This window comes from Molossus molossus, unplaced genomic scaffold (assembly GCF_014108415.1).
Source record: "Molossus molossus isolate mMolMol1 unplaced genomic scaffold, mMolMol1.p scaffold_m16_p_9, whole genome shotgun sequence".
Lineage (NCBI taxonomy): Eukaryota > Metazoa > Chordata > Mammalia > Chiroptera > Molossidae > Molossus > Molossus molossus.
Window position 1 is genome coordinate 46,069,972 of NW_023425403.1, and position 14,348 is coordinate 46,084,319.

At 39.4% G+C, this 14,348-nt stretch overlaps 1 protein-coding gene across 19 annotated transcripts in view; it reads right to left on the reverse strand.

Annotated features, from left to right (window-relative positions):
* ABCC4 (ATP binding cassette subfamily C member 4) overlaps positions 1 to 14,348 on the reverse strand; it is a 275,943-nt gene that overhangs the window by 229,313 nt on the left and 32,282 nt on the right. The gene's annotated exons all lie outside the window — the stretch shown is intronic.

Genomic DNA, 14,348 nt, shown 5'->3' on the forward strand with positions numbered 1-14,348 from the left:
AGTCCTGGGTTCGGTTCCCGCTAAGGGCACATAACTAGCTTTCAGTTTGTCCCCTGCCCCGGCTGGGGTCGTGTGGGTGGCAAACACTTGATGTGTCTCTCTTTTACATCGATGTTTCTCTCTCTCTCTTCTTCCCTCTTTCCCTCTTGCTCTATCTGAAAATAAATTCAAAAAATGTCCTCTGGTGAGGATAAAAAAAAAAAAAAAGATAAGCCAAGTGAACCAGACATCAGAGTTTAAAACTCAACATCCTATTACTAATTTATCCTAGGGAGCCAAAACAGGAAAAAAACACTGCAACTCAAAATATCCTTTAAGAAAATATTTTTATACCTATTTAATATATACTGAAGCAACTCTATATTAAATCCATTCTTAAATCTCTTAAAATTAGCATAGTAGTAACATATATTAAAAACTCCCCATTTTATATACTAAATATATAAAAAATTATACTCATGAGTAATTTTGCTTACCAGCAAAATGCACATTAAATTCATTCCCATTAAAATAATATACTAGAAATGGATGACTCATTGACATAATAGTAATGATGAAAACAGTTTTCAAAGGAGAGAAAAATAGCTAGCATAAAAAAATTAATAAGCCTGGCTAGTGTGGCTCAGTGGCTGAGCAGCAACTCATGCACCAAGAGGTCGCTGGTTCAATTTCCGGTCAGGGCATGTGCCCAGGTTGTAGGCCTGATCCCCAGTGGAGGTCATGCAGGAGGCTACCAGTCAATGTTCCTCTCTCTCTCTCCCCCTCTCCCTTCCTCTCTCTCTAAAATCAATAAAGAAAAATTATTTTTATAAAAAAGAAATAAAATTTGTATACAGATACAGTTTTAAAAAATTAGAAAGTCCACTAAGGGTAATAAACTAGTATATCAGAGTTGTAAGAGTTGAATAATAAAAAAGAATCAACTGCATTACTATATCCTAATGATACTGAGGAGTGGGGTAGCTTCTGTTGATAAATTACAGGCATACCTCATAGATATTGCGGGTTAGGTTCCAGACCACCACAATAAATCGAGTATTGTTATAAAGTGAGTTATGATCCTTTACCTGATGGATAGTCTCGCCTTCAATTTGTAAGAAAAGAAAAACACAACATCTGTGAAGCACGACATGAACTAGAGGTCCGGGATCGATTCCCGGTTAGGGCATATGACCGGGTTGCAGGCTCCATCCCCAGTAGGGGGCATGCAGGAGGCAGCTGATCAATGTTTCTCTCTCATATTGATGTTCTATCTCTCTTTCCCTTCCTCTCTCTCTAAAAAATCAAAAACATATTTTTTAAAAAAGATATTAACTTCAAAGAGTCAAAAATTTGTTTTTTTTTAATTTAATAATTAATTTTAGAATGGTAAAATCTGGAAGACATCGCTTCAACCATTTGGTAAAAGTTATCACCAGTAACGAGACATGTGGACATCAGATACATATGATGCACTGAGCATTTACTTCTTGATATTCGTACTATGAGGAAACATCACACAAATCCAAACTGAAGACTATTCCCCAGAGTAATGATCTACATATTCTTTAAAAATATCATGAACCATGACAGACTGCAAAGATATTCCATATTGAAGGACACTAAAGAGATATGACAACTAAACACAACACATGATCCTGGGCCTAAAACTGAAACTATGGAGAAAATGGTTATGAAGTCCAAGAATCAGACAGTAGAAAAGTATCAAAGTTATTTTCTGAATTTTGATGCAGTGATTATGCCAGAAAGTATCCTTATTTTTAGGAAACATGCTGAAATGTTAAGGGACAATGGAGCAACATATCTCTAATCGACTTCTAAATACTTCAGATTAAATAGAAATAATATATATAAGTAGAGAATGGCAAATATAGTAGAATCTAATGTTAGGAAATCTGGGTGAAGGGTATATTGGGGTTCCGTGCACCACTTACAACTCTTCCGTCAAGTTGAAATTACATCAAAATAAAGTTCAGACACTACCAGATTTTAAAGCATTTCAAATACAATAATCAAAACTGCTCATGGAAAAGAAAATCACAGAAATTAATACAAAGTATAAAAATAAAAGTTTATAAAGGTAAAATGCAAAAATAAAGATAAAGAGAGAATCTTATAAACAAAATAAAAGCAATTTCTTATATACAAAGAAACTTTCACGAGGCTTGAGCAGATTTCAGCAGCAGCTTTGCAGATCAGAAAGGAATAACACAACCTATTCAACGTGCTGAAAGAAAAACACTGCCACCCTGGCCGGTTTGGCTCAGAGGTTGGAGCGTCGGCCTGCGGTACAGAGAGACCCGGGTTCGGTTCCCGCTAAGGGCGCATACCTCGGTTGCAGTTTGTCCCCAGCCCTGGTTGGTCGTGCGGGTGGCAGCCACTCGATGTGTCCCTTGACATCAATGTTTCTCTCTCTCTCTCTCTCTCCCTCCCGCTCTATGTCCTCGGGTGAGGATAAAAAAAGAAAAAGAAAAACACTGCCAACCAAGAATATTCTACCTGGCAGTTGTCCTTCAGAATTGGAGACGAGATAGAGTTTTCCAGACAAACAAAAGCTAAAAGAATGCATCATCACTATAACATTCTTAAAAGAATTGTTGAAAGGAGTTCTTAAAGGTGAAATAAAAGAATGCTAAGTAGCAATATGAAAACATAAAACTCACTAAAAAAGGTAAATATATAGTTAAGTTCAAAATAACATAATGCTGACGAATAAATCACTTATAACTCTAGTATAAAGGTTAAAAGACAAAAGTGTTAAAAATAGCCATAACTACAATTTGTCAATGTACACAGTATAAAATGAGTTGTGACATCAAAAACATAAAATGTGAGCAGTATAAAAATGTAGTTATTGTACGTGTTCAAAGTTAAATTGTTAGCTGCTTAAAATAAACTGTTTTAAATATAAGAGGTTTTATGTATGCTCTGTGGAAACCACAAAGCAAAAGCCTATGGTAGAAACACAAAAAATAAATCAAAGCATACCACTACAGAAAAGCATCAAATCACAAAAGAAGTGAGCAAAAGAGGAAGACAGGAACAAAAGAATTACAAACAACCAGGAAACAATTTAAAAATGACAATAGTAAATCCATAACTATAAATAATTACTTTGAATGTAAATAGACTATATTCTCTTCAATCAAAAGAGAGTGGTTGAATGGATAAAAAACAAGACCCATCTATATGCTGTCTATAAGAAACTCACTTTAATTTTAAGGACACACATGGACTGAAAGTGAATGGATGGAAAAAGAGATTCCATACAATGGAAACTAAAAGGAAAGCCTGAGTAGCTATACTTATATCAGACAAAATAAAATTTTAAGCCAAAAACTGTAACAAGAGACAAAAAAGATCTTTATATAGTGATAAAGGGGCCAATTTATCAAGAGGATATAGCATTTGTAAATATCTGTGCATACAACATAGGAGCACCTAAATATATAAAGCAAATATTAAGAAATCTGAAGGGATAAGTAGACAGTGATACAATAGTAACAGGAAACTTCACTACCCCACTTTCAGCAGTGGATAGATCATCCAGGCAGAAGATCAGTAAGGAAACAATGGACTTAAAGTACACATCAGACCACATGAATATATCAAACAGTCGTGCACCACTTAACAAAGGGAATACGTTCTGAGAAATGGGTTGTTTGGCAATTTCATTATACAAGGATCAGAGTGCGTTTACACAAACCTAGATGGTCTCACCTAATACACGCCTAGGCTGTAAGGTGTAGCCTATTGCTCCTAAGCTACAAACTTGTACAGCATGTTACTGTACTGAATACTGTAGGCAACTGTAACACAATGGTACGTATCTATGAATTTAAACATAGAAAAGGTACAGTAAAAATATGGTATAAAAGATAAAAATGGGAGACATGTGCAGGGCACTTATCATGAATGAAGCTGGCAGGACTGGAAGTTGCTCTAGATGAGTGAGTGGTGAGTGGTGCATGAATGTGAAGACCCAGGGCATTACTGTGCACTACTGTACACTTTACAAACACCTGTACACTTAGGCTACACAAAATAAAAACCGTTTTCCACAATAAGTTTACCTTAGCTCACTGAAACATTTTTACTTTATAAACTAATTTTTTTTAACTTTTCGCCTCTTTTGTAATAACACTTAACCTAAAACACACATTGTATAGTAGTACATATTTCCTTTCAACAAAACTTTTTTTCTACTTAAAATTTTTTATTTAAAAATTTTTATTTTATTTAAGTTTATATATTTTTGTTAAAAACTAAAACACACGCCCTGGCCGGTTTGGCTCAGCGGTTACAGCATTGGCCTGCGGTCCGGGGAGACCCGGGTTCGGTTCCCGCTAAGGGCATGTACCTCGGTTTCAGTTTGTCCCCGGCCCTGGTTGGTCGTGCGGGTGGCAGCCACTCGATGTGTCCCTTTCACATCGATGTTTCTCTCTCTCTCTCTTCCTCTCTCTCCCTCCCGCTCTATCTGAACAAAAAATGGAAAAATGTCCTCGGGTGAGGATTAAAAAAAAAAAAGAACTAAAACACAGACATATTAGCCTAGACCTACACAGGGTCAGGATCCTCGACATCACTGCCCTCCACCTCCACGTCTTGTACACTGGAAGGTCTTCAGGGTCAGTAATGCTCATGGAGCTGTCATCTCCTGTGATAACAATACCTTGTGGAACACCTCCTGAAGGACCTGCCTGAGACTCTTCTTGAGGAGGTGTCACTCTTTCCAGAAATATGTCCATAGTGGTTTGCTTGGTTACATTTTTCACCACAGATTTGCTTGTAAGCAGATAATGCACCATGAACGTTCCTCTCTATTAATGAAACCTTTCTAACTTTTTAAGGAGCTTGTGGAAGCCTGAAAAAGCTTCTACTAAACCCTTCACTGTGAATTTTCTTGGAAGTTCTTCTCTTTCTTCTCCTGTAGTATCCTTTTCTCTTGCTTCTTCTTCAGCTATGCATCCCTGTTCCATTTCCAACAACTCTTCATTAGTAAATTCCTCAGGAACCACCTTTAGAAGCTCCTCAATGTCATCCTCATCCACACCCAGGTTAAGGTTGTTTGCCTTATCGATGACAGCCCTGTTGGTTTTTGTAACCTCTTTATCCTTGGCAATTCCTTTGAAGTCGAGGATGAACCTCTTCAGTGTCTTCTTTCAGATGCCATTCATACACTTCCTGCTGACATCACCCTAAGCCTAAGCAAGGTTCTTCATGCAGTCACAGATGTTGTAATCCTTCCAGAACTGCGCCAGTGTCTTCTTCAGTTTCAGCAATAATCTGGGCATAGGTCTTCTTCAGGTATCAGGCCTTAAAAGCTATTACAATACCTTGACCCATTGGTTGGATCAAAGAGGTGGTGTTTGGAGAGGAAGAAACACCACTTTGATATTGGGATGAACATCAACAATAAAAGGAGGATATCCAAGAGTACTATCAACAATAAGCAAAACCTTGAAACGCATATTATTCTCCCAACAGTATTATTCCATGTCAATGGCACAGTAATTCAGAAGGGCATCTTGGAAGAGGAGCTGGGTCATCCATGACTTTTTATTGTTCCTGTAGTACATTGGCAGTATGTGCTTACTGATGAGCTTGAAAATCCTGGGATTCTCCCTGTGCCAGACTGATCACAAAGGGTTTCCATCTGTAGCCTGCAACATTGCAAGCAAGCCTGTCACCCTGTCCTTAAAAGCTTTGAAGCCTAGCATTGACTTGACCTCCTAATAGATGAAAGTCCTTTCAAGCATCCATTTCCAAATACAGAGGTTTCATCCATACTGAGTATTTGCTCTGGCAAATAATTTTCCTCCATAATCAGTGTGGGGTTGAAGGGTTGGAAGATGGATGTTTTTAAACCTTGTGTTAAGCACTCTCAATTTTGTGTTAATGAATTCTTGGGATCCTAGCCCAGGGGGAAACCTGGCCTGCCCGGGTGTGTTGGGTGCTTTATTTGCATGTGAATAAGAGTTTGTTATCTTTTGGCTTCAAGGTCTCTTCCCGTAAAAAGCAAGAGACAAAGCTAGGGTGTATGCAGTAATGCTAGCTCAAGAAAATAATTTACTTAAATCCACTTGTGACCTTGGGATACCAATCTGCAAATAAATGGAACTGTGTCCAGAGAACTGGAGCATTTTTCTACCTTGCAAAACTCCCTCACTCCAAGCAGCATGTGCTTGTAGTTCCATTGCATTGCACCGATCCCGGCAGGCTGAGAGACGGCAATCAGCTTACCTAGAGTTTCCCAAACTTCTTCAGCTGCCTTACAGACTCACCACTCACAGTCTCACGACTCACTTTCATATTATGTAATGAATAACAATTCTTGAATTGTTTAAACCAACTGGAGCTAACAGTAAATTCAACACCATAGTTGGGTCCAGTCTTTTTTTTCAATATTGCAAACAAATTTTTTGCTTTGGCCATGATAATCACAGTGCTGAGAGGGACATAGTTTTGTGTCTGGTCTTCAATCCAGGTCATTAGAAGTTTCTCCAGGTCTGATATATGCCCTTCCAGGATTTTTGTTAGTTTCGTTGCCTTCAATGAAACAAATGGTTTAAAAACTTCCATCGTTTTGTTCTTGCTCTTCAAGATCATAGCTATGGTGGAATGGGACATGCCTAACTCGCAGGCAATAACTCTGATTTTACTTTAATTTCGTTTCCAACTCAATTACTTGATGTGACCCTTATTGGCAACATTAGCAAGATATTTTGTACACTTAAAAGCCATATAAACAAAACACAAGATTAAATCAAACACAAGAGAAAAGGACGTAATCAAGAGACACAGTAAGCACGAGGTGTATGAGGCTGCTGCTGCCCGTGTAATGCAGCATAGTTTTACATCAAACATAATTCTTGCCCCGGCCAGTTTGCCTCAGCAGTTAGAGCGCTGGCTTGAGGACCAAAGAGTCATGGGTTCAATTCCAGTCAAGGGCACATACCTCGCTTGTGGTTTGGTCCCTGGCCCTAGTAGGGGTTGTGTGGGAGGCAACTAATCAATGTGTCTGTCTCACATTGATGTTTCTCTCTCCCCACATCCCACTCTATCTGAAGATAGATGGGAAAAAATATCCTCAGGTGAGGATTATAGAAAAAACACGTACTTTTTAATCATCAGAAACAGTACACTCTCAAATAATGATAAAAAGTATAGTATAGTAAATACATAAGCCAGTAATATAGTATTTTGTTCCCATTATAAAGTATTATATACTATACAGATATATATGTGCTATACTTTTATAAGACTGGCAGTGCCGTGTGTTTGTTTACAGCAGTATCAACACAAACATGTGAATAATATACTTCACTGCAACATTATGAAACCACCAGGCAACGAGAATTTTTTAGCTACACTGTATATCAGTCCTTCATGACCGAAACAGTCATGTGGAGCTTGTCTGTCTACAGAATTCCATCAACAGCAGTAGATAAACATTCTTCTGAAACACACAGGGAATATTCTCCAGGATACTTTTGTTAGGCCACAAAACACGTCTTAATAAACTTAAGATTAAAATCATGTCAAGCATCTTTTCCAATCACAATAGTATAAAACTAGGTATCAATGACAAAAAGAAAATGAGAAAATTCACAAATATGGAGATTAAACAACATGCTCCTGAACAATCAATGGGTCAAAAAAAATTTTTTTCTTAGTATCTTAAGAAGAATAAAACTGGAAACATAATTATCCAAACCAATGGGACACAGCAAAAGCAGTTCTATGAGAGAAGTTAATAGTATAAACACCTTAATTAAGGGGGAAAAAAGATCTCAAATAAATAATCTAATTGTACACCTCAAGGAACTAGAAACTACAAAAAGAAGGACAAACTAAGTCCAAAATTAAGAAAAGGAAGGAAATAACAAAGATCAGAGCAGAAATAAATGATATAGAAACTAAAAATACAATAGGAAACATCAGAAAAACTAAGAGTTTGTACTGTAAAAACAAACAAAATAAACAAACCTTTAGTTGGATTTACCAGGAAAATAATTCAAATAAAATTATAAATTAAAAAGAAATATTACAACCACTACTGCACAAATATAAAGAATCATAACAAACCACTATGAGCAATTATATGCCAACAAACTGAAAAACCCAGAACAAATGGTTAAAATCCTAGAAACATAAAACATACCAGGACTGAATCATGAAAAAATAGAAAATCTAAACAGACAGGTTATTACCAAAAAGACTGAATCAGAAACCAGAAATCTTCCAACAAACAAACTCTTTTCAAAGTCCTTCTCAAACTCCTTTAAAAAACAAGAGGGGAAACTTCTAAACTCGTATATGAGTGTACAGCACAAGCCAGACCATTGACCTTGCTGATTTTATATTCACAGCCACTGCAGAAAACAGTACATAAGTTTCTCAAAGTGAAAGGAACTACCAAATGGTCCAGCAATCCCAAATCTGGACATATATCCAAAGGAAATAAAATCATTACCTCAGCCCTGGCTGGTTTGGCTCAGCGGTTAGAGCGTCGGCCTGTGGACCAGAGAGTCTCGGATCTGGTTCCCACTAAGGCCATATACCTCAATTGCAGTTTGTCCCCAGCCCCGGTTGGGGTCGTGTGGGTCGCAGCCACTTGGTGTGTCTCTCTCGCATCGATGTTTCTCTCTCTCTCCCTCCCTCTCTCCTTCCCACTCTGTCTGACGATAAATGCAAAAATGTCCTCGGGTGAGGATAAAAAAAAGCATTACCTCAAAGAGATATCTGTATTCCCATATTCACTGCAGCATTATTCGTAATAATCAAGGTAAGAAATAATCTATGTATCCATCAACAAATAAATGGATAAAGAAAATGTGAGATGTGTATGTACACATATATGTGTGTACACACATACACATAAATACATACAATGGAATATTATTCAACCTATAAAAAGAAGGAAATCTTGTCCAGCTGGTATGGCTCAGTGGACTGAGCCTCCTCCCATGGACTGAGTGGTCTCAGTTCGATTCCTGGTCAGGGCACATGCCTGGACTGCTGGCTGATCCCTAGTAGGGAATGTGCAAGAGGCAGCCAATTGATGCTTCTCTCTGACATCAATGTTTCTATCTCTCACTTCCTCTCTCTCTAAAAAAAAAATCAATAAAAATATTTTTTAAAAAATAAAACAAGAGCCCGGCTGGTGTAGCTCAGTGGTTGAGCACTGACCCATCACCAGGAGGTCGCTGGTTCGATTCCTGGTTGGGGCACATGCCCAGGCTGTGTGCCTGATCCCCAGTGTGGGGCATGCAGGAGGCGGCCAATCTATGTTCTCTCTCTCTCCCTCTCCTTTCCTCTCTCTAAAATCAATAAAGAAAAAAAACATTTCAAATAAATAAATAAATAAAACAAGAAAATCCTGCCATTTGGAACATGGGTAAACCTGGAAGGCATTATGTTTTGTGAAATAAAACAGACAAATACTGCATAGTATCAGTTATATGTGGAATCGTCAAACAAAAAAATGCCCTATTCATAGAAAGAGCAGGGCTTGGCAGGTGAGGGAAAAAGTTTGGTAAAAGGGCACATACGTTCAGCTATAAAATAAATAGGTTTAAGGATTTAATGTATTACAGGAATACAGGATGATTATAGTTGATAATATTGTATTGTTTAATGGAAATTTGCTTGAGTAGAACTTAAATGTTCTCACCCTAATAAGGGTAAATAAGTGAGGTGATACACATGCTAATTAACTCAATGGGGGAATATTTTCACTATGTATACATATATCAAATCATCACATTGTACACTTTAAGTATCTTACAATTTTGTCATCTGTACACCCCAATACAGCTGGGGGAAAAGTCTTTGGCTGGAATTTGTCCCTAGTTCCTTGGCTTTGTCCCCGTTCCTCTGAGTCCATGGGAATTTCCCAAATGAGTGTGGGCCCTGATGGTTTATGCTAGCAAGGTGACTCATGGTGTCCCCTAGAGTTTATGCTAACAGATGACTCAGAGGACTTGGAGATCAAGATCAATCACATGGCTAATGAATCAATCGATAACACCTACGTAATGATCCTAGAAGAAAACACAGGCAGTAAAATTTCGGACATTTCTCATAGCAATATTTTTTTCTGATATATCTTCTTGGGCAAGGAAAACAAAAGTAAAAATAAACAAATGGGACAACATCAAACTAAAGAATTTTTGCATGGCAAAAGAAACAATCAACAAAATGAAAAGACAACCTACTGAAAGGGAGAACATATTCACCAATGAAACACTGGATAAGGGATTAATATCCAAAATTTATAAAAAACTTACAAAATTCAACACCACAAAAAAATCTAATTTAAAAATGGGCAAAGGACCGGAATAGACACTTCTCTACAGAGGACATACTTATAGCCAATAGATACATGAAAGGATGCTCAATGTGACTAATCGTCAGAGAAATGCAAATTAAAACCATAATGAGATATCACCTCACACCTGTCAGAATGGCTATCATCAATGAATCAACAAACAAGTGTCGTTGAGGATGTGGAGAAAAAGGAACCCTTGTGCACTGTTGGTGGGAATGCAGATTGTGCAGCTGCTGTGGAAAGCAGAATTGAGTTACCTCAAAAAATTAAAAATGGAATTGCCTTTAAGACCCAGAGATTTCACTTCAGGAAACTCAAAAAAATAATTTGAAAGACTATATGTATCGCTATGCTCATTGTAGCATTATTTGCAATAGCCAATATTTGGATGCAGCCAAAGTGCCCATCAGTAGATGAGTGGATAAAAAAGCTGTGGTACATTTACCCAATGAAGTACTACTCTGCTGTAAAAAGGAAAAAAAATTTTACCCTTTACCCTTTGCAACAGCATGGATGGACCTGGAGAACACTGCTAAGCGAAATATGCCAGTCAGAGAAAAAAAAGTATCATATGGTTTCATTTATATGTGAAATTTAATGAACAAACTGAACCACCAAGAAAAACAGAGACAGACTCAGAGAAAGAGCAGGGAGACAGCTCGGGGGGGTGGGGGGGGAGTGTAGAGGGATTGCACAAGAAAGAAAAAAAGAAAACTCATGGACATGGACAACAGTATGGTGATCTCGGGAGGATGGGAGTGGGTGGAGGTAGAAGAGGACATAGAGGAGATAGGGGTGATGGAAAATAATTAGTTAATTGAATAAAAAACACACACACACATAAAAAAGGAGTAGGTAAAGGAAAGGTAGACATAATACTGACCAATGAACCATACCCACACCTTAGCTCACCGAATTCATTCCTTGGCCTGTTTGTGTGTCTGATCCTTCTTCCACCCTTATTCCTCACACATACTTTAACTCCACTACTTAACCTCCCTTGCAGTTAGGTGAGGCCTCGATGCAGTGAAGGGGAGGAGATGTGTGCCAATCACATGGAAAGCCCAGGCCTTAGACCATGAGCACAGCTCCCTCACACTCTCCTCTCCCCCCACCTTAGAACCTGGAAGAGGTAGCACCCCAGCTTCAACCAAGCAGACCACAACGGGAGTCTGGCCTGGGTCCATGCATACAAATCACCTGGAGATCTCGTCCAATTACAAATTCTGCCTCACTAAGTCGGGGGGAGGGCCTGAGACCCTGCATGACTCCCAGGTTCTAGGTTATGGCAATGTGCCTGGTCTGCAGACCACACTCAGAGTAGCAAGCCTCTAGGCAGAGTCACCCACTGAAGAGGGTCTGTTCTGAGGCTCAGAGATGGTTGGTCATATGATGAGCAGTGGAAGACACACCAAAAAAGACCCAAGCAGAAATAACCAGCTGGCCTTTCTCTCTTGACCCGTAACAAAGTGTAACTCAGACCAACGATTAACTCCAGTTTTAAAGTGCAACTAGCAAAGGAAGGAAGAGACAGCTGCAAAAAGATTATATAAGCCTATGCAATGTGATACGAGTTGGCTGGGTTCTATCAGAAACAGTATCTGCCCCCAAGTCAAAGACGGAGTGTAAACAGTGAGATCTCTAAAGATTCACTGCCACAGCATAGAAATGGTGACCGCTGGCCTAGGAGTAGAGGACAAGAAGGTCACACACGGGCTTTGGGTTCACACAGGCCCCCCCACCCACCATGCTGTTCCGTGGAAGCCCATACGGAAGTTGTTTACTCTCCAAGACCACAGCTATGATTAACAGCTTATTAGTCTATATAACTTCAGGAAATATTTCCATCGCTCAGCCCTCAACATACCAGCAGTCTGGTGTTTACAAAACCTGCAGACAAACAGCACCATGTTTGTCCCAACCTTGTAGGAAGCACACAAGAACTTGGAGATAATCCCCAAGGACATTTGAGCAACTCTGGTTTGCAGTGGAACTTTCTTGGGTTAAGGTTTAAGTTTACTCAATTGTATATTCCTTTTCTGTTTACATAACAGACATGGGGCCTAACTGAGCACACAGTGTGACCTGGCTTCCCATGAAATCAGAGGATAAAAACTGGACTCCCTTGGGCTTCAACTACCCTTCGTCAAAAGCCTGGAAAACAGGCTGAATATTCACGAATCTTCCACTCACTTAAGAACTCTGACTGCAAGCAGTGGCCCATGAACTCTAAAAGCCACGTGAAGTAGCCCAGCCAGTGTGGCTCACTGGTTGAGCATCAACCCGGGCACCACGGGGTCGCCGGTTCAATTCCTGGTCGGGGCACATGCCCAGGTTGTGGGTCCGATTCCCAGTGGAGGGCATGCAGGAGGCAGCCAATCGATGTTCTCTCTCATCGATGTTTCTATCTCTCTCTCTCTTTCTCTCTTCCTCTCTCTCTAAAATCAATAAAGAAAAAAAAATTTTAAATAAATAAAAATAAAAGCCATTTGAAGTAGAATTCATGACAAATGTTGGATGTACCCGTGGAGGGCCGGGATGATTAATCTCAAGTACCTGAGATAAAAAACTTTTTCGAAGGCAGAGAAAAAGTACTTTCCAACCCAGTCCCTCTGAAATTACCACAAATTTCATAGTCAAACCTCCTATCTACATCCTTCCCCTCGACCTTCAATGGACTATGAGACCAACAAGGTCACAGGCTGTTTTCACTTACTTCACTTCCCTAAAATGCTTAATATAATAAAAATTTATGTACTGGGCAAACCTCAACACTTACTACTTGGAACAAAAATAATACACCAAATATGTGACTGCACGTATGTCCTAAAAGAGAAGACAAATAGGTATTTGGCCATAAAAATTCAGAAAGATGAATCTATTGCAATCAATTTATTCCCCTAATTGAAAGACAATTTATTCATAACAAGGTCCCTACTCATTTGGAATCTCCTCCAAACTTCCATTCCAAACCTTTATTTCCAGTCTCCAAACAGACAACACGCGTGTTACAATTCTAGGACATTTTCTTTTCCTGATGATTCTTTCAACTTTGACAATCTCGGGCCTCCTGCAAAGCAGGCGTGAATTTCAAGGTGCAATTCCACCCTGCCCAGCCTCACTGCAGCAGTCAAGTCGGCTCAGGTGTGGAGTCTGAATAACACCCTCTGTTATGCTTCCTTCGGTTCCTGGTCTCTTCCCTTGGGGTCAGGATTCTTCATGTCTACCTATCATACTCAAGTGGTACCTTCAATTCCCTGGAGGAGTAGGTCATTGCAAATGCAGAAAGTTAGAATTTAAGGCAACATGCCCACTGAGACATTGCCTTGAGGTCCCCGGAGAGCTGAGGATCCCAAGACTTTGGTTGAGCACCATGGAACCTCTTGCTCTCTCCAATGCCTCTTCCAACTGGCTCCAGGTTTTTCTCAACAAGCCTGCTTCAGCTTTTCATATTTCCACCCGAGCTCCTTTCTCCTCTGGCCTGGCCATCAGATGTCTCTCTACAGCATCATATAGCAAGGTGATGCCTTATAGGGTCTTCATTGTAACTTTCACTCTTTAAGGCCTCACAGGAACACTCTGGCAGAGACTTCAGCCCCTGGCCTAGGTTGCCCTAAACGCCAATATTAATTTTTTGGCAAATGGTATGAGGTTTGGAGACAGTTGGTTACACTGCTATGGTTTTACTTCAAGTAAATGATTATTAAATGTGCTGAGCCTAGTTTTTCATTTCATTTTAATAATGTTACCAGCTTACGTTCTTAGAAGAAAAGGCAAAAGGGTTACATTAAGACTGATTTGAATCGCATGATCTCACTTATTTGTGGAATATAATGAACATAACAGTCTGAGGAACAGGGTAGACCCAGAGATGTGGAAGTAGGGTACAGACTGGCAATCCTCAGAAGGAGTGGGGGAGGGGGAGGAGATAAACCACAGATGCATAATCGATGGGCATGGACAACAAAGCTGGGTACGGGGTGGGGGGAGATGGGGAGGAGGGTGTCAATGGGGA